The sequence below is a fragment of the Aedes albopictus genome, chromosome 2 (genome assembly GCF_035046485.1).
Source record: "Aedes albopictus strain Foshan chromosome 2, AalbF5, whole genome shotgun sequence".
Classification (NCBI taxonomy): domain Eukaryota; kingdom Metazoa; phylum Arthropoda; class Insecta; order Diptera; family Culicidae; genus Aedes; species Aedes albopictus.
In genome coordinates this window covers 291,995,882-292,010,953 of record NC_085137.1, presented here as the reverse complement: position 1 = coordinate 292,010,953, position 15,072 = coordinate 291,995,882, and the positions used below count along the sequence as shown (strand labels likewise).

General features: G+C 42.4%; 1 protein-coding gene across 2 annotated transcripts in view; it reads right to left on the bottom strand.

The window, feature by feature from the left end:
- LOC109414229 (merozoite surface protein 2) overlaps positions 1-15,072 on the bottom strand; it is a 30,666-nt gene that overhangs the window by 8,064 nt on the left and 7,530 nt on the right. The gene's annotated exons all lie outside the window — the stretch shown is intronic.

Genomic DNA, 15,072 nt, shown 5'->3' with positions numbered 1-15,072 from the left:
TGGTGAATATGAATTGGCATTATTCGAAAGTAGTCCGTGACATTCACCTTATATATTCAAAAAAAGAGTGGTTTTCCGTGACTTTTTTGTAGGACTGGTCTAGCCGCACAAGTTTTTCATTTACCATATTCTCAGGTTGAGCTTCTAAAATGAGCTGGATGTGGTTGAATTTAGATATGTCGAAATGACATTTTCAGCACTGCTCAAGGGTGCTTCAAGCAGTTCGGGGGTTCAAGGGGGTTACAGTGAAGTTCCAGAGGGTCCCACTGAGTCCAGAGAGTCACTCTCCCCTCTTTTTGGTAATGTCCTCGCATAGACAAAGGCTGCTTCTCAGCTTGCCCATCTAACCATTCTATTAAAGATAGCATGCTTGTATAAAACACATATGCACATGCATTTCCCTATCCATTATGTTGAATAAAAGAGCCCTGAGTATCTTGTGTTGTGCGTAGGAGTCACTTCCATTCGACTTAGTCCACGGCTGTGCGTTTGCACTTTGCGAAGGGTCCGTAAATCATCCTCCACTTGATCGACCCAGTTAGCTCGCTGGGCACCACGTCGCCTTGTACCGGTTGGATTGCCCTCGAGAACCATTTTTACCGCCCACCGTAGCTTCCCGATTTTCGAGGTGTGGACGATGTTTGGTTTTTCTCTCAGTAGCTGATGCAGCTCGTGGTTCATTCGCCTTCTCCACGTTCCGACTTCCATCTGCATTCCACCGTAGATCGCACGCAACACCATCCGTTCGAAAACTCCAAGTTCCGTGCTCATACAGTACCACCGGTCTAATCAGTGTTTTGTAGATGGTTAACTTCGTGAAACGACGAACTTCGATCGATCGTAGAGTTCTGCAGAGTCCAAAGTAAGATCGATTTCCTGCCACAATGTGTCTCTGAATTTCTCTGCTGGTGTCGTTGTCCGCGGTCATCAGTGAGCCCAAGTACTCGAAATTTTCAATAGCCTCGATCTCATCACCGTCGTTAGAGATTCTGGGTGACAGGTGCGTTGAATCCTTCCTAGAGCCCTTTTCCATCATGTACTTTGTTTTCGACATATTAATAACCAATCCGATTTGCTTGGTTTCATTCTCTTTTTTTATCTGTATTAACGAGAATTTTAGCCCTAGGCTAGTTCATCTCGGGACCCACACTTTACTTCCCTTCGGAAGGAAGAACTCACATTTTGCGAGTTTGTCGGGAGTGGGATTCGATCCCAGGTCCTCGGCGTGATAGTCAAATATTCTAACCATCATACCAGGTCCGCTCCACTTCATTCTTTAGTCGGATGTGCGTTTTCACCATCATCGTCTCAAATTTGAAAGCTGTAATATGAATATCATCAGTGAAGTCTAGCAGCTGAGCGGACTAAAAATTATGCCACTCGTATTTATTCCCTCTGTCCTTATTACACCCTCTAAAGCGAGGTTAAACAGTAAGCACCGAAAGAGCATCACCTTGACGTAACCCTCTGTGAGATTCGAAGCGACTAGAGAGTGTCCCTGATACTACAACTACGCACAACATTCGATCCGTCGTCGCCTTGGTCAATGTTAGAGTGACTGGAAGGAAGAGTGGCGTCATGTTCCAATTTTGACAGGTCTCCTGCTCGTTTGGAACGGGAATTTGTTCCAATTTTGACATTGACGCCACTCTCCCTTCCAGTCACTCTAGTCAATGTCAGTCTAGGGGCAAGTCACTTTGCAAACGAGAGCAACTCTGAGAAATTCTGAGTTACTCTTTTTATCGATGTTCGACGAAATTTGTTGAAAGACATCCCTAAGATGTAATTTTCATTTAGCTAACGCAACACTTTGCAGTTTGACATTGGTGCCAGATCACACTTTGGTATAAGTGGGAGAAAATGTGGGAGAACTGTGAGGAATTCTGAACAAAATTTCGAGCACAGATTTTCTCTCGTTAGATCTGTCTTGCCCTTAGATGTCAGTTTACAAGGGAATCCGTATTCGTGCATAATATGCCATAGCTAGTCTCGATCAATTGCATCATACGTCGATTTAAAATCGATGAACATGTGATATGTGGACACGTGTATTCGCGGCATTTCTGTAACACCTGGCGGATGACGAACATCTGGTCCGTTGTAGCGCGTTCAACTATGAACAAATGATATTGCTCAACGAATTCTCTTGCAATCGGTAACAGATGGAGGCATACAATTTGAGAGAGTATAGTAGGCAGCGATCTGTAGTGTGATCGCACGGTAGTTCTCGCAATCCAACTTGTCGTTTTTTTTACATATGGGACACACGATACCTTCTTTCTCCCACATCTTGGTAATAAGTAACCCAGTGTAGTGCTCTCACCAGTGCTTCTCTACCGTATTTTAGAAGCTCGCTTGATAGTTGATCTACTCCAGCGGATAACGACACGCTCAGGGGCCAGAAGTCGCCATTGAGGTTCTCATCTTAGTGCTGTCGCCACCTCTCCTCCACCCCACTTTCACTCGTGAGAAGATTCCCGTGATTGTCTCGGCACATGTCGACTAAATGGCACAAAACATTTGCGCGAACGGTTTAGCTTCTCGTAGAACTCCCGTGTCTTTAGCGCGGTACAGCTCTTCCATCGCATCGCTTTGCAATCTCGTTCCTCTTGCTTCTTCCGGAAGACTGAGTTCCGTTTGTTTCGCGCCTGTAACGTGTGGCTTCGTGGTCGTGCTAAGGAGCGCGGGTTCGATTCCCACCGCAGCTGTCAGGAAAAGTTTTCGGCTGTGCCACTGGGCGTTGCATGCTAGTCCGTTGTCTAGTGTCGTGCTTCCTTTAAAGAGCGGATAGCTCACTGGAAGCATTGAACGTGTCCGTGTCTTTAACGTGCCTAATTCGTCCTTGGATAGTGTTCTCAGAGCCCTTCCACAGTTATTTACTCAGAACTGCCTCTGACAATCCCAAGTAACACAACTTGTTATATAACAGTTAAAATTACACGTTTCATACTAGATCTGTTGTATTTTTCTTGCATTATTTACATAATATGGCACACTTATATAATCAAAACAGCGCAAAAAATGGCGGCTTATAGAACATCTTATAAGTTATATAAGATGCATACTAATATACGTATAGGGTGGATGTACCAATTATGGCACTATCTAAGGAAAACCATTTGTACAAAAATAACGAGAAGATCTACGAATGTCATCAATATGTTAAAAGATAGCTAAGTTTCCACACTTTACAGGAAAAATGAAGAATCGGAGCCAAAACTACTTTTAGTATTTATTACAGCGTGTGCCAATGATAGGAACCCTGTACCAATTATGGTTACATTTTTTAACTTCGGTTCCTTTTCGCACTATTTGCATGCATTCCTTATGGGATTAGCCATAACTGGTACACTATGGCGAAAAAGGGTGCAAGGAAGCCGAAATTTTAAGGAAAATGATTTATTTCTACCATAATTTGAGAAAAATGTGGAATTTAAATGAGTGCAACCATCTTTTGTGAACGTGATCTGTTGTTCACAATTTTTTTCTTGCTGGTTTACGCCGTTAAAGGGTGAAAATCAACTATGGCGAATTATTGGTACTATAACCATAATTGGAACACTTACCCTAGTACTAATTATGTCGTTCAAGGTACGTTCCACCCAGCCACTGAATGTTAATTGGTTGCAAATAAGATATTTGTCTTCATTGATAACTAACAAAATACCTATTTAATGCAGCCTTTATCATCAGTTGGAATAAGGTATTTTTCGAAGAATACAGCTCGCAGAATGCTGTTATATTACATACAATAAGCATTAGTTGGAATTAAGTTATTTGAAGGTAATATAGCTTGTGGCATCCCATAATAAAACACTAAATTGAATATTGACACTACATGAATAAGTACCATAGGCGAAACTATCGGGGGTGCCGGGGTTGCCAGGCACCCCCTAGAATTTAAATGCATTGCTGTGAGATATGGGGCGATGCATGATGAATGGATGAACTCATGAATATTTGTTTGTAGTGCACCCCCTGGCAAAAAATCGTAGTTTCGCCCATGATAAGTACAAGTACTGTATCATCGGACAAAACACAATTGTATTGATAGCTGCAACAACATGATATTTGTTTCCAAGTGATGGATGCTATAATATATGACAGCTTATAAACTTTGCTGATAGTATAATTTATTAAATGGGAATTAGTCAGTGGAGACGGTGCTTTTTCACATGCGCGGCTAGATTCACTGCAAAACTTCTGGTTTTACTTCACCAGAATTCAAGCGCCATTGAGTTGAATTAGAAAATGTATATAAAAATTTGCGATTTTTCTTTAAAATTGTCTCGATAAACAATATGGCAGCTATCCATAAGAATTACAGTATCGGTTGAAAGTATTAAGAATTATTAAAATTTCAACCATATTTACATTTTAGCCTGTAATTCAAACAACTGATCATACTTCAATTGCTAACCGAATGAGTTTATATTTAAGAAAATCAATTTCTACCAATTGATAATAAAAATATTTGAAAAAAAAAATCAATTTGTGTCGCATTTTTATTTGTGTACTTATTTTTTAGGCGGTACTGTGATCTGCATAATTTTATCTAGTGGAACACAAGCCGCAATCGAAATCTAGTGTTGTCATTGTAAATAAGTTGAAATTACGTAAAAATTACTTTTCGCGAACTACTTCGCAATTTAGTCATAGAAAGTATTTTGCGACACTGAACTAACTCTTTTACTGCTAATCATTTATCGCGGCTTAACTATATCTGTCAAACGTCAAAATGTTGTTATTAGCAATCGTGCAAATCCGTCGGAATTTTGTCGCCTTCACGGGATTCCTGGTGGTCGATGATTTACCCGACCATCCCGTGTTCGAAGTTAGTTTCCTGCAGCGCTAAGGATGAACGATTTCACAGTTTGTAGGATTTATGACACAGGGACCCGGCAGGATCTATTAGCCGGCCAACAAGATCTGTTAGCAGTCCCGGCATTTACGATGGCGTCCGAAAAGAAACATCTAATATACATACTAACACTTTCGCGGTGGCTAGAGCGCAAGCTGTGTGGAGCGGAATTATTTGGGAAGTTGGATCAGGATTGCGAACATTGTAATATTGCCAGTCTACAAAACTGGCGCAAAAGGCCACAGAGGGTTCATTGTTTTTCCGAAAGGTTGAAGTGGCTTATCAATGGTTTACCAAAGTGCTCAGAACATAGCCTAATATGACGTGGTAATACGAGAACTAAGCTCGGTGGATGCTTGATTCTTTCTAGAGATATTACTGCTGGTCAGTCCACCGAAATCATTTAACACAAACCATAAAAGACTGCGCAACTGATCATAAATAAATCAACTTGAATTTGATGCTTTTGTAGTGTTATATAATTGTAAAAGTAGCATGTTTCATACATAAATGAGTCAATGTAATTTTTATTGATGTTTGTTTTTAGTCAACCTAATTTCAGCTAAATAATAACATAAGAAGTTGTCAGATCCGCTTATAATACTACTATACAACATCTTCTGTAATTTTTATTTCTGAAGATGTTTTCTGTGTTACTTAATGATCATTCAGATTGCGTACATATATCGTGAAAATTTCATGCCGGAAATCGAACTTGTCACTCTCAAAGTCTCAGCCTGGTCTTGCTGAATACCCGCGCGTTTACCGTTGCGGCTATATGGACATATTTGGGCCCTGTCCCCCCCTTAAACTGGATGAATAACTGGATGAATGATTTCTGTTGGAAATATTTCGTAGACTGCAGAGCGATCTGATGCATGTGAAAAAAGTTATTGACTGAAAACCAAATAGCAAAGTTACGCTGTTTAACATTTACCTATGCAAAGAATAATCACAAATAATAAAATCTCGTCATTTTATCGATCGATTGATTGTGTATGGCTTAATATCTTTTTTTTTCAAAAACCTCGTAATTCTCCGCATAGCAAATCGGATGACGATCTCGTTCCATTCTAAATTGCCAACTTCATTTTGGATGATCTAACTCATCGTATCATCCGTAGTGGAAAACAGATGAACATGAATTTGAAACCAAATAGATGGAATGAGAATGAGCATTAATCGTAACAGATTGTCACAATGAATTAGCGCATCACATGTGCATTTGAGCACATTTATAACTTCCCTATTTTAAGTGAGAATCAGCTTCCCAACAATTAAGAAAAAAATTGACCTTGACTTTGTCTTCATACGCGAGGATCATCCCGTTCGGATGAAATAATCAAGGTACTAATTAATCCACATGTTTTTGCTACGAAGCGAAACTAATTCAATGCGAGCGCTACGACCAACATTTGATGTGCGAATGATAGAAATCTTAAGCACGACAAAAACGGAAACCAAGCTATCAAAACCTACTGTTGAGTTGATTTCGGTTTTCAGCATGAGGAAGACTCGCTTTGATTTTAATCAGAAACCTAGACGAGACATCGCATCATACTCATTTCCACTAAGCCGTATCACATAAGTGTGTCACGATTGAACAATTTTGCAACAATAGCTGCATCACTATTCACTGCCTTACTGTGACTCTAACAGAATTTTTCCTTCTCAAGTAGCCCTTTCAGAAGCTTTGCGCGCAGCGATACCACACCAACCGGCTTCCCGGTATAATTCCACGCTACTTGCTCAGTTTTCTAGCCTTAGCCGGACACCGCGATGCAGGTTTAATTTTTCAATATGGTGATTAACGTTTTTTATCATTACTATTCCCCTTCGATTGAGCGTTCAATGTCAACGGCAGTCGTTTTTTTCCCGTTTGCTTCCTTCTGCAACTCAACCTTGCTCGAGTGAGCTGCAGAACCTGATTTTAGAAGAATAAAATACATAGTGCCTTGGATATGATTTGCACTGGATAGTATTTACAGGATCCTGTATACGTATAGCATGTGCAAATAAAAATAGAGAATTGAGAAAACGAAAACAAAAAATGTGAAAGCGGATTCATTTCACGATTGTTTTATGTTCTACATTGTTCTTTCAATGAATCATTATAATCTATCATAAAAATTCTCCCAGCGTGCAACTCTACCTAACGCTGTACGTTGTAGCGAGTAGGAATATACGAACAAGAAATCATGTCAACAGATATAGCCATCTCAACTTCATTATTATTCCGTTGAAGTTCGAAAACACGGTTGGAATTTGATTTTGCTTTCGAATACTGTCTTACGTTCCTTCAGTATGTTTAATTTTTTTTTGCAAAATATCAACATAACATATGTAGTCATATATTAGATTTAATCACACTCACAAATTTCAAAAAGATAGGGGGTATTGCAGGTTAACTCTTATTAAACGTAGATATACGTACATAGGATAACAAAGGGAATTATCGGCAGGTTTGTTCGTTTGTTTTGGCACATATCTCAGTTTGGTTGTGAAAGATTTGAGGCCAACTATGAGATCAACAGGTTAAAAAAAAAACATGACGAAGTGAACAAAACTGTCGTAAATACGTAAGTTGCCCTATATGATCACTAGTATGGGACAAATATCAAATCCTCACTCCAGTCGACTTTTTAGATCCCATTTAGGTCCCATATGAACTGTGCAAATTACATTGTCCGATACTAATACATTTATGAATGTACTTTACCTAGTATTTGATGTTACCCATGCCACGACGTCAGGATTAATGTTGTGTTTCAGAGACTTAAATGCTCAGACAAACCAGAAGAAGGGATTCATTCCGACGGTTGAAAGCTTCAGTACGGACGATGATGGTCGCATTGCAAGGACCATGCGGAAGAACTTTATCCAAAATGAAATAAATAATACTCATAGCTTTAATGTTCATAAGTTTTAACATGCAAAACTATGTTCAGTTAGGAATAACGATCAGCCAGGCTTGTCGTCACTTCAGAAAGCCACAAAATAGTTGCAATGAAGACATTATAACCAACCAAAAATAAAAAAAAATCTACCAATACTTTATTGTCAGCATTAATATCCCACTTATGCAAATTGCTCATTGAACAACGTGATTGACATAATAGGGGTACTCACTAAACAGATCTAGGGGATTCACTAAACAGCGTCGAAGTCGAACGCCGCGGCTCAACATCGAGCAGCTGCGTAACGTAGAAGTGGCTCAAGACTACGCGCAGCAGTTAGCAGTGGCCCTACTTGAAGATGGCTGGAGGGACATCCGATCCGCCATAGGTAGTACCTCGGCTACAGCACTAGGCTTCGCGACTCCGAATCACAGAAACGACTGGTACGACGGCAAATGTGAACAGTTGAAAAACGAGAAGTATGCAGTATGGGCGAGAATGCTGCAACACCGTACGAGAGCGAATGAGGCACGTTACAAACAGGCGCGGAACAGGCAGAACTCAGTCTTCCGGATGAAGAAGCGCCAGCAGGAAGAACGAGATCGCGAAGCGATGGAAGAGCTGTACCGCGCTAAGGACACACGAAAGTTCTACGAGTAGCTGAACCACTCGCGCATAGGCTTTGTGCCACAAGCCGACATGTGCCGAGATAATCACAGGAATATTCTCACGAGCGAGCGTGAGGTGGTCGAGAGGTGGCGGCAGCATTACGATGAGCACCTCAATGGCGACGTTGCAAGTACCGAAGGTGGCGTGGTAACAGATCTAGGAGTATGTGCACAGGACGAAAGACTTCCGGCCCCTGACTTCCAAGAGATTGAGGAGGAGGTTGGCCGGTTGAAAAACAACAAAGCCGCTGGAGCAGATCAACTACCAAGCGAGCTTCTAAAATACGGTGGAGAAACACTGGTGAGAGCACTACACTGGGCCATTACCAAGATTTGGGAGGAGGAAGTATTACCGGAGGAATGGATGGAAGGTATCGTGTGTCCCATCTACAAAAAGGGCGACAAGTTGGATTGCGGAAACTACCGCGCGATCATACTACTGGAGCGCTGCCTACAAGATACTCTCTCAAATTTTATGTCGCCGACTATCACCGATTGCAAGAGAGTTCGTGGGGCAATATCAGGCTGGATTTATGGGCGAACGCGCAACAACGGACAAGATGTTCGCCATCCGCCAGGTGTTGCAGAAATGCCGCGAGTACAACGTGCCCACACATCACTTGTTCATCGATTTCAAATCGGCGTATGATACAATCGATCGAGAACAGATATGGCAGATTATGCACGAATACGGATTCCCGGATAAACTGATACGGTTGATCAAGGCGACGATGGATCGAGTGATGTGCGTAGTTCGAGTATCAGGGACACTCTCGAATCCCTTCGAATCTCGCAGAGGGTTACGGCAAGGTGATGGTCATTCGTTCTTGCTGTTCAACATTGCTTTAGAGGGTGTAATTAGGAGAGCGGGGATAAACACGAGTGGAACGATTTTCACGAAGTCCGTTCAGCTGCTTGGTTTCGCTGATGATATTGATATTATTGCTCGTAAATTTGAGACGATGGCGGAAACGTACATCCGTACATCACTAAAGAGTGAAGCCAGACGAATCGGATTAGTCATTAATGTGTCGAATACAAAGTAAATGATGGCAAAGGGCTCCAGGGAGGAATCAGCGCGCCCGCCATCCCGAATTTATATCGACGGTGATGAAATCGAGGCGGTTGAAGAATTCGTGTACTTGGGCTCACTGGTGACCGCCGACAACGACACCAGCAGAGAAATTCAGAGGCGCATTGTGGCAGGAAATCGTGCTTACTTTGTACTCCGCAGAACTCTACGATCGAATAAAGTTCGCCGTAACACGAAGTTAACCATCTACAAAACGCTGATTAGACCGGTCGTCCTCTATTGGCACGAAACATGGACCCTACGTGCAGAGGACCCACGCACCCTTGGAGTTTTCGAACGGAAGGTGTTGCGTACCATCTACGGTGGAGTGCAGATGGAAGACGAGGCTTGGAGAAGGCGAATGAACCACGAGCTGCATCAGCTGCTGAGAGAACCAACCATCGTCCATACCGCGAAAATCGGGAGGCTACGATGGGCGGGTCACGTCATTAGGATGTCGGATAGCAACCCGACTAAAATGGTTCTCGAGAGTCATCCGACCGGTACAAGAAGACGTGGAGCGCAGCGAGCTAGGTGGGTCGACCAAGTGGAGGACGATCTGCAGACCCTACGCAGAGTGCGGAACTGGAGACAAACAGCCATGGACCGAGTGGGATGGAGGCGGCTACTATGTACAGCAGAGGCCACCCCGGCCTTAGCCTGATCGGTAAGGTAAATAACTAAACAGCGTAAACTGATTAAACTGATTAAACGTTGCGATCACCAAGGCAATCTTAGATTATTTTATTCGCAAAATCATGAAACATTTCAAATAAGCAGAAAATCATGGCTTACGCAGCAATTTAATCTGTTTAGTGAGTACCCCTAATGTCATAATCACCAGAGCAATCTTTGATTATTTCATTCGCAATTTCATGAAACGTTTCAATAATAAGATAATCATGGCTAACGCAGTTATTTAACCCTTATGTGGCCGACGGGGTACCCGGGTACCCAGCACCCATTTAAAATACACGGTGTAGAAAAAAGCAAAAAGTTTGTCGGACACATAACGGTTAATCTTGTAGCCTTTGCTCCATGTACTATAGTAATTATTCAATTAAACCAGACATTCCACCACCCAAATCGATCTAATTTTAAAGAACTGCAACACGCCTTAAGGTAGACCGTCGCTTACTTTAGATCTACCGACAAAATCGGCTACAGGCGTTATTAATGGTTGCACTTGGCCCTGAAAAATTGTCTCCGAAGGTCAAGTCCATTCGGAATCTTTGGAGAAAGTCGAGAGAGAAAAGGTTGCGGCCGAACGCGAAACCTGAGCGATCGGTCAGCATATTCTGCTAGATTAACGAACTATTTCGAAGAATGTCGCGGGAAATTCGAGTATCCGCTGGACTCGACCGAGGCCACCTTCCCTAATTTGAGGGTCACGGCTTTGATTCAATTTCGTCCGAACCGTCAACCTCAGTGGAAGTGTCGCGCTTTTGTAAAACGTGTCGACTGTCGATTGTTCTTTTCCTAGTATAAAGATAGTTAGGAGAAAGTTGTGTGTCGTTGAAGTTTGTGCGTTTTCTTGACAGAAACCAGCCAACGACCTTCCGAACATCTTCGCGGCTTCCTATTGTTTCCATCGGACAGAAAGATCCCGACATCGTCACCCCGTCGGAAGGAAGCGATCCGTCAACATATCGCTTCGGTCTATACCGCGGCTACCACGTGCCGCCCAGTGGGCCCGTTCCGTCCAGAAAGGATCTACACCATCCACGTGGATTCGCGATCGCGAGTCCAAAAGTCGCGATCAAGCACCGTGGTCCAACCGCGCTAGTGTCAGGAGCGCAGGATCGCAAGCAGCAGAACGACCAGCCAAGCCGAGTAACAGCAGCTGCAATCGGTGAGTCCGTTCACGTTTCTCTTTGTGGAGGGCGGCGTCCGGTGAGGGCGCCGCGGAGTGATTTTTTGCCGACCAAAGGTCGAAGAGCTTGATTTGGGCTGCCCATCCAGCATTTGGACGCGTCCATAAATTTTGAGGTTGGGTGCGGCATGACGAAAACGTGCGCACGTAATTAGTGGACGACCCACCCAACCCTAATTCAATTAGTCACCCGGGTGTGAAGCTTTTCCTATCGCCGCTTGCGTCATCCAGGGAATATGAATGAGCGCACACTAAGCACGAGCACGGAGGAGCAGCAATAGACAGAGGTAGTTAGGAAAACGTACACGATAGGTACCTACCGAAGACGGCTAATAACAAGACAGACATCTACCCTCTTGCTCCATATACTTTGGAAGCTACAAGCACACTAGCGCCGCGAACGACTTCAGGGAACAACATCATGAATAAGTGTGCGTACGATGCTACAAGTTCCGTGTACGTATTAGCATGTACACGCACACATTCATGTTCTAATGTTCCTGTGAATCGTTGAGGGCGTTTCAACCATGTCGCCTGCGACAGGGTGGAAGCTGTCTGTCTTGTTATTAGCCGTCTTCGTACCTACACAATAGGAATAGGAACGATACACGTAGCTACGAAACAAATATATGCATTGTTATAGGGCCCATATAGCCGAGGCGGTAAACGCACGGGTATTCAGCATGACCATGCTGAGGGTGACGGGTTCGATTCCCGGTCGGTCCAGGATCTTTTCGTAAAGGAAATTTCCTTGACTTCCTTGGGCATAGAGTATCTTCGTGCCTGCCACACGATATACGCATGCAAAATGGTCATTGGCAGAGGAAGCTCTCAGTTAAAAACTGTGGAAGTGCTCATAGAACACTAAGCTGAGAAGCAGGCTTTGTCCCAATGAGGACGTTACGCCAAGAAGAAGAAGAAGATGCATGTGAATTTTGAACAAAATAAAGATTTTTGTTCTTCGTTTCCCTCGTATGAAATGTGGTAGTTAATGAATAAACGGTTACTAGTCTAAAGTCATTGCGTCCAGTACAGATGGTTTTGTAGAAGAATGGATTCCCATATTGTCGCGTGTAGTTGTCCGTTAGTTCAATGTCTTCCGCTTCTCGGGATTTAAATCTGATGGTACTTTTCTCCTCCACTTTGGTTGCGCCTCTGGCGGGAAGGGATTGAAGCCGCCAGTGATGAGAATATAGCGTGCAACATTTCCCCTCGTTGCAACGTTTTTAGGTATGGGTGATCTCTCACCGCTCTTTGGAGACGTAGTACGGTAATCTAGAAGTTATGTTGGTTGTTTAGGGTAGTTTCCCCAGTTCTGGTGTAGTAAGTAGACGGACTGGCTCGATCTCTATTTTCTCTAAAGATTTTGAATGGACTCGCCCTGAACGAGTCTCAACCGGGCAAATTAAACCATTCTTGCGGTCTCCTAACGGAGTGGCGCTTAAGCCGCATAGATTATTCCCGGATCAGCCAGTGCCGGCTACAATCTGTTCAGTGAATACCCCTATTAAATTTCTGCGTAAGCCATGATTTTGTGCTTATTTGAAATATTTCATGATTTTGCGAATGAAATAATCAAAGATTGCCTTGGTGATCGCGACGCTTAATCAATTTAATCAGTTTACGCTGTTAAGTGAATCCGCCTAATGTTTTGAATAGGATGTAAGAAAAACGGGGTTAACCGTACCAAACTTTTATTTTTAAGGGGATTGTCTACTTCAACTTCAGGATGTTCTGAGGATTATACAAATCTAAATAAAGTCCATATTTAGATGAATTCCCGTTGCGAAAATTTACGGATATAACTGGGGCGGGTATCACGAAAGTAGAATGAATATTGACCAGTGTAGAGCCTATAGGTTATGAAGTTCTTTATTTCAGGGTTTTTTGAGGACCTTAAGGGTGGAACTATATTGGGGTGCACACTTGGCGACACTAGCGCCAAAAGATAAAACATCGGCGAATCTGCACCGCGATTCGAAATGTGACAGCGCCGCGTAATGGACACATTGCCAAATATTTCAAAACAACCGTTGCAATTCTTTACACAACTGCACTTCATAAGCTTGGACGTCTGTTCTCTGTGATTACACCATGTACTAGTGTGCCGTAATGGCCTACTTTTCCATGTTTACACAATGTTGTACATTATGCAACAGAAAAGTACATTATGCAACACTTTTCAGTACTCAAAAACAATAGGCAATTGCTCGAGCACTCCATGCGTCTCCGTCGATTCTGCTACTGTTTGTACGTCCACGTTCAAGTCCCAATCAATAGTATTCCAATCCTGATTGGGGATGTCGATTAGAGCAGGGAGCCTACACTCTCGTCAAACGGTTGGTCAAACATCGTGTGGTAAGCAAACAACTCCCTCCGATTGATGCAATGTTTGTTGATAAGTTGGAGCGAGTTGATCGGTCGTGTGGCCTGGTTTGTCCAACCGTTTGAGTGGTGTAGGCCCCTAAGACTCAAAAGCAGCAGCAGAATCGACGAAAGGCACGATGAGAGCAACTCCTGCTTATGGGTAGTACACAGATCGCAAGAAATCTCTTGGCCTATCTCGATGCGTGGAAAATTTAGGCAAGGAATCGCTCAAGAAATAATAAAGTGTAGCTTTATTCCGGATCCTAGTACGGAGCTGACATGAAACGTCAAATCAAATGGGGCTTGCTGTGTTAAATTTCTTGACCATTCCGGTCACGGAAAAATAATGCACTGAACGAAAATTATTTGAACGATTCCGTTTGATGTGCATACCTCGCATTATCGACGCGATGGGTGCTCGAAACTTAAGACAGTCTGCTGTATCATAGGCCCATTGACCATTCCAGATGTCTGTGTGGTAGTGGTTTGTGTTCAAACTTCCCGTGTTAAGAATTTGTAAGAGCTTTGTAAACAACTTTTGTTCTCCCGTATATGGATAGGCTTGCATAAGGTTTTTGATCAAAACAAAAGCTTGGCTTACACGCTAAAACTGCTCAGCAATAAAATGTGTAAGACCTACTCATAAGTGCATAATTTCCAGACCACACAAAAATGTGTGACAGTTACACATTCTCAAAAAACAGCTCGTACACTCGTCTAGATGCGAAATGTTGATTTTTTTTTGTCTTCCAAGGTCACTAGTAAACCTAGCTAGATTGGCGTACACAATTTTTTGCGAATTTAACGATTTTGCGGACACTGGAGCTGATTTTGTAAATGTGCAAGGGTTACACATTTTTAGTGTGGTCAAATTATGCACTTTAGTGCTGAGCGGCGTTAGCGTGTATGTGGGTGGTGGGTTGATGTTCACATGTGTGTCCTTACACAATTTTCTGAATGAAATTCGTTCTAGCCTGGATGTCTGTTCTCTGTGCCCATACATCGCTTCTTGATTGCACGCTTCTGAGCTGAGAAAATAGCCAGTGAATGTAACCCGACTAGAGGATCATAACAAAAATATATCATAATTATATCTCATTGTGATATGACTAACAAATTATGTTTTAATTTTGTTATGACATGGGTTGTTTATTACTTTTTCGAACTAAATTATAACAAAATATATTATAATCTTTTGTAACTAATTTTGTTATAAATGATTCAAAACAAATTCTGTTAAAACTTTGTTATTTTTACAACTGAATAAAATGATTCGTTGGAAAAATAACACAATTATATCAGAATATGAAATAATTTTGATTTTTAAATACATT